Source organism: Eptatretus burgeri, chromosome 5 (genome assembly GCF_056783735.1).
Source record: "Eptatretus burgeri isolate ZD-2024b chromosome 5, Ebu_testis_v1, whole genome shotgun sequence".
Lineage (NCBI taxonomy): Eukaryota > Metazoa > Chordata > Myxini > Myxiniformes > Myxinidae > Eptatretus > Eptatretus burgeri.
In genome coordinates this window covers 90,727,648-90,734,589 of record NC_140965.1, presented here as the reverse complement: position 1 = coordinate 90,734,589, position 6,942 = coordinate 90,727,648, and positions in this window count along the sequence as shown.

The following is a 6,942-nucleotide window of genomic DNA, read 5'->3' as shown; positions in this document are numbered from 1 at the left end:
AATGCGGACATATACGTCTGGCTTGGCAAGCAGGATGATAGCATTCCCCGGATTAACCTGCTTCTTATTGAGAAGGCCAGCAGGTTTTAATTGTTTTCACTATCACACATACCTGGATTTTCACTATCAGAAATATTGGCAGTGGTACTTTCATCATACAAACTTTCGAAGCTATCATATTGTTGTGGTTCTGTAAACCGCATACCTCTAAGGCAATGGCACCCAACATACAGTGATCCCCAGACAGATCCCCTATTACAAAAGGGCAAATATAATTATCTCGTTGTTAAAGAAGATGAGATGCTTTATGATATTTTCCAATAAATACATGGATGTGCAAGAATGAGCAAGAAGATTTAAGGAATATCAAAGGTGGGTTTCCAAAGTAGCTCAACAACAACAAGACATCTGGAAGAAATGGAGGAAAAAACTAATCGATGAAGAAGTGTTTGAAAGAAAACAAGATAATTATTTTAATCTGCTTCTGAAAGCTTCTCAACAACAAAGGGTAGAAACGAGAGTTTCCACAATTCCTTCAATAGAATACACCCGAAAAAAACTTTGAACGATAAAAGATTCTGGCCAAATTTGGATTTTTTGGATATAAATTCAACATGGAGCTGAAAAATCTTCTTTATCTGCCGGTATCAGATAAAACCATCTACAGAGTAAATTTTCGAATCACTGACCAAAGTAATCGCTTGATTTCCTTCAGTGGAGAAATTATATCCATCAGAATTCACTTCCAAGAAGTTCCTTATTTGTGAAGCAATTAAGCAAATTTTCGTACGTAGTATTATATAATGCCAACTGTGAGGAAGCATGAGCTGAAGAAATATAAAATAATTACTAAAGGAGAGGGTATATACCTTAACCCATACCGTTCTTTGAACAAGCCCCAGGGTAAAGGTGTTTATCTTGGTGGAGGATACTACAAACTTTAAAGGCAACCCGGTGTTGGAGAACAATTTTGAAGTGGAGATGGAATAAAGGATACTCTAATGGGCATTGGTTTAGCAATTCTTAAACATAAGGAACTCATAGGTTCAACCGCTTCTGATGTGGGAAATGTTGTGAGTGCTATAAAGAGTGTGAAAGATGATCAGAAGGAATCTCGTAAATTACAGGCTATGAAATAAATTAAGAAAGGTAAAACTCAACTATCCCCACAAGAAAAACAAAAAATTATCCACATTCTGGGGTCAAGATTTCAAAGGTTTTAGCGAAAAAATATGTATTACTGAATATACACAAGTATGGAAGTGATTGATGGTATCTACGATTTGGATGATACCATCATCCTCTAAAACGCTACCAAAAAGGAAGACTACTTCAAGATAAATGCCATCACAGGAACAGACTGAAATACAAATGGAACAAAAAGTTTTGAAATAAATAATCAACAAACTTACTTGAATGTTGCCGATAGTTTCTTGTTGTGTAAATTTACATTCACTAAGGCTGCTCAAAACACAAATGCTACACTCATAAATGATTTATTCTGGAAAATATTTGATGGTGTTCGTTTGTATATTGGAACACAAGAAGTTGAAGTGGTTGATAATGTTTCTGCTCCATCAGAAATGATGAAATTTACCCTATATTCGTTTAGTGAGAGAATGGGTAAGAGGGCTGTTGAAGGTTTTATGCCTGATATGGATATGGGAACAAGCACTGACCCAGACTATAATCAAAGAAAGTCAATGTTTAATGATGAATCAAAAGCAGAGAATAGTTTTACCATGACAGTTCCTCTTAAAGGGATATTTGGATTCCTTGATTATGATAAAGTTCTGTACGGACTTAAAATTAGATTTCAACTGTAGAGAAATAACAATGAAAATAGAGTGCTTTTTGGTGTTGCTAATGCTTTTGGTGATAATTATAAGTTTGTTATTAATGAGATGTGTTGGTATATCAGTGAATACACTCCTAATCTGAAAACGGAGGAGATGTTGAATATACAACTTAACTCAAAGAAGCCATTGAATGTATCATACCTGAAAAAAACATGCCAACACGTAAAACTGAACCAAACTACCTACACTTGGAATTTTGATGTTCTGGAAGGAAAGCCATGACACTTATGGCTCATATTTAAGGAACTATATGGAGATACCGCGACTGATAAGAACAACGCGTTGGCTGGAAATGCCAAGGTGAAACAACTTCGAGTTTCTCTGGATGGGACATTTTACCTGCGAAATAGATTTGAAATAGATTGGGATAAAATGATTATGTTGAAGCCTACAAGTCTTACCAAAAGGTGTGCGACAGTAATGGAAATAAAGAGCCCATTTTGGATATGGTTGCATTTGAAAAGCTTAATACAATCTATGCAATTGGCCTGAGTTCTCAAAAGTAAACTATAAAGTCCAATAGAGTAGATACTTCCCTGTACATTGAAAGAGGAGAGAGTGAAGAAGTTGATACATATTGTTTGCTTTTGGAAGAAACTGAGATGGTGATTAATGCAGAAAATGGCATGATGGTTAATATTACTTAATTGTTTGTTGGCAATTAAATAAGATGAGGAGTGGCAAAGTAACAACGGGAGTCTGTTCATTCAAGCAACTTTGAAAAACTAAAATTATGCATTCAAAATCTAAAACCTTGTTCTATTAATGTTGATCCAATTAAAAGAAAAGGGGCTGTAAGAATTGTTTTACTGACTAGAGAACAAGTGGAAACCTTATATGACATTGGTCGGCTTTGAGTAAAAATAACAAAACCTATGTTGAATAAATATTCGATAAGGGAGACAAGTGGAGGATTTATTATATCCCTTCCCCTTTTACTGTTGGGTCTTGGTGCTGCGGGAGCCTTGATGGGTGGGATTTCATCGGCGGTAAAAACTGCTAACGAAAGGAAGGCTCAACTTCACACTCAAAAAGAGCTGAAAAGACATAACAGAGATTGAGAAACAAATTGCTGCGGGTAGCGGTGTGATTGTAGATTTTGCTCAAAAGCTTGAAAGCCTTCTAGATAAAGCTAGATTGTTAGTTGGAGATATGCTTTCTTCTATTGCACAAGCTGATGTTCAATTTACAAAAAGAGGCGATGGATTGTATCTTATAAATAACCATGAGTATCAGCGAGTGGTTTAAAGAATTTGGATGAAACAGCCGTGAGCGTCAGTTGCGGCTGTATGGACATGTGGCTCGTTTTCCTGACGCTGATCCTGCTCACCAGATTCTCTCAGCGAGGGAGTCTCATGAGTGGAGGAGGCCAGTGGGCCGACCACGTGCCTTATGGTTGCAGCAGGTTGACCATCATCTCAAGGAGATGGGGATGGGCCTGGCATCTGCCTGGGGGATGGCCAGACGGAGGCCCCTGGAGTACCAGCGGAAAGTGGACGCAGCGACGCGCTGTTCTGGTACATGCTCCCATACCTGACCTGACCTGATGAAACACAACGTCGAATGTAAAACTTCAGAAATATTGTGAAAGGCTGAAAATTGATGTAGTATTCTGTATGAGAGACGAAGTATTAAGTTTGCATGAAGATACCAAGAATGTTGTTATGAATTTAGAAGATGGTAGTGGAAATGGTTCTCATTGGGTCTATGTTTTTAATGACAGGGTGCAAAATATTACTTTGACAGTTATGGCCTTCCACCACCTATTGAAGTTGTAAAATTTTCAAGGGAAGGTGTTTATTCGACAATTTAAACACAAGCCTTCGATTCAAAATGTTGTGGACAATTACACATATGTATTGTTTCATCTCAACAACAACGGAGATTTTTATTGCACAATTTTAAATCTACTATGAATATAAAGTTGACATGTTGGAAAGGATGGATCTACCTTCAGTGTGTCACAAGAGTTGGATATTGACTTGTCCAATTATGACACAAAAGTACAGGCAGAGCACCACAAATATCATATTACGCAGAATATCAATATGGGGAATTCTTATAAATCAACCAATAACCCGAGTCCTACAGATGAGAACGACTTGGTGAGATTCAATGATTTGGTGGAACACCTCGCCATAAGCAAAACGGCTATTTATTAAAAAATACAGAAATAGCAACAACAATGCCAAGTAGTACTACATTGTTCAACATTCCAATAAAATTTAATTTTTTAAACAAGGGTGTGTTGTCCATATGAGAGTATCACCTTGGGTATATGTTATTATTCATAGCTTCTGTTCTGATCAAACTCTTTTATTCGTTGCTTGGTAATTGTGCTTTCACAAATCACATTGCTTCTGCAAAACTGATAATAGTCTTCCTTGCGAGAATGTTTTAATTGGTCAAGGTGTTGTAGGTTTATTAAAAATGACCAATTATATCCTAAATCAGGCATATAGAAAGCCTCGCTATGGTTTATATTATGAATTCACCGAGAAACACAGTTGCATGTAATAAGTAAGGGTTTTCAAACCAAAAACTGATATGATGATGGGAAGATGGGGGTGGTGTTGTGTGTTTTGATCTTAATATAGCGTATATTTCTAAAGAATAAAATGCATATAGTACATGGCAGGAAGCGATGGAACTCTTCAAGAAAATTACCATTTTTGTATCCAATGACACTTCTGAGAAAAAGGCATTCGATATTTTAAGAAATATAATCTAAAACATGAGAATGAAATATTCTCAATTTGTAGGTGGTTTTAAACTGATGTTGCTCAACCTATAAATATGGATTTAATGAGAATATTAAATAAGCAAAAGGTATTAAAATTTGCAAAACAAAGAGCTCTTTTCGAAACAGTGAATAAATGTTACTGGTTCCCCATTCTAAAGAAAATAATTCCAGATACAGGAATATCATCAAATCCTGATGAATATATGTATAATATTCTATGGGGAGATGGTTCAAAGGTTAAAAGGGATGTTGATGAGGATGGGGTTGGGGAAGAAAAGGAGCACAAGACATTTTTTCGACAAGACATAAGAGCACAAGAAACATTCGCAAAATTAGAATATGAACAAAAAATTAATTTGAGGAAACCAAATTTTAGAGTTGGTGATATCATACGGATACACCGATGGAAATCACATTTTGAGAAGGGGTGTACTAAGAGATGGACTAACGAGTTAGTTAAAATCATTGATGTGCTCAACATAGTACCCTGGACTTATAAATTACATGATCTGTATGGTGAAGAAATCTTGGGTTTGTTTTATGCTCAAGAATTACAGAAAACAAATTTTGTGACAGAGTATGATGCAGTCGCCACCTTCAACGGCCAGGAGAATTATAGCCGCCAGTGCCGCTGAGCCTTTACCCAGCTTGTGACAGTCCACTCTATCTCAAGAAGCTCTAAAAAAAATTTCTCACGCCCTGTCGCATTTTCGAGGGTAGCCTGTCCCTGCATGTGTATGTGGTGGAGGAACCATCGGAGCTCCTTCGCTTCTACTGTTGACGGGCCAGCATCTTCGGGAAGAACTGCGTCAAGGATCTTGAATATGTAGTAAGGGCAATAACGATTGTTCATCCGCCCGGTGGGTTGAATCCGGTCCCAAATTTTGATGGCTTCCATGAAAAATTTTTTTCCCGTTGGCAGATCAATTCAGGAAGCTGCAGGGGGCCAATACCCGTGAGACATCACATAATAAGAGGGGAGTTTATATTCACATCCGTTCACCCAATTTCTTTCAGCATTTCTCAAATGTCATCAACTGTGAGTAGGCGATGGTTTTTCTTGTCATGCTAAATGATTTCTCGGAGTTGCTCCAGGAGTTTTTCTCCATAAGGATTATCGGGGTCATCTTTATCTCCGAGTTCCTCCTCCGGCTCTCGGGCTAAGATGTGCTCCATCCAGAATTGAAAGTGGTGATTCGGATTGAACGAGCCCGATTTGACATTCTGCCCCTCCTGGTAGTATAACTGTGATTTATCGAAGATAATTCCTATCAACTCTCGGACCTTTCCGCATTCAGTGCAGGTCAGCTCTGAAGTATCAGTGCAAACTGTCATCTCGATGTGGTGGTCTGAACGAATGTTGTACTTCCCTCCGACGGTCGTGATGGAGTGCTTGACGGTCATAGCGACACAATCAATGTTGTGCCTGGTGTATTGGTCGAGGAGCACGGCCCCTTCCAGTTGTTGTTGGTCGCTGAGTTGCAACTCCACCTGAACTCGCCAGACAGGTAGTCGAGTTTGCAGAGAAAGTTTTTGAAGACAATAATTTGATGGAGCTCATCCTGGATGACTTGGCATCCTCTTTCTCTGATGGTGGCTTGAAAATGGAGATGACTGGTGCATAGGATATACCTCCAATGGATGGCTTTGAGTTCCTTTTTTGCTTTGCAAAAGCAAAGTGTTGGCTTGACTGTCTCTAGTTTCTTTAGCTTCGCTATTAATCAGGCTGTGGGATTGAATTTCAGACCAATGCCATGCCTCGTGTCTTTCATTGCTGCTGCTATATATTACTAACTCAGATAGGTCAAATAGAATGTTTGGGTAGTACAAGTCAGACCTCTATTGTTGCAAGACACCTGGGTATACTAAGGAAAATACCAATGTCGAAATGGAAATCTCAGTGGTTCAAGTCAGACCTCTATTACCTCAAGACGCCTATATTCATCTCTAAAAGTAGGGGTCTGGGAGTATTCCCAGAGCTCTGGTGCCCTCTAAACACATGGGTGGCTCAGAACTCCTATTATTGGTTCACAAAAAAAGTGAAAAAATATTTTCACGAAAAAAATAAGTGACCACTATATTCGTTATTGTTGTGTGTCTGTCTGTCTGTCTGTTGGGTAGTTGATCGAGTCAAAAAAAAAATTTTCGATTAAATTTTTTTTTGATCTACCCTTATTGGGTATTCGATCGAGTCGAAAAAAAAAATTCGAAATTTTTTTTTCGATTAAATTTTTTGTTGTTGTTAATCTACCATTATTTGTTGGTCGTGGTGTCGGTCTGTTGGGTAGTCGATCGAGTCGAAAAAAAAAATTTCGAAAATTTTTTTCTCCATTAAATTTT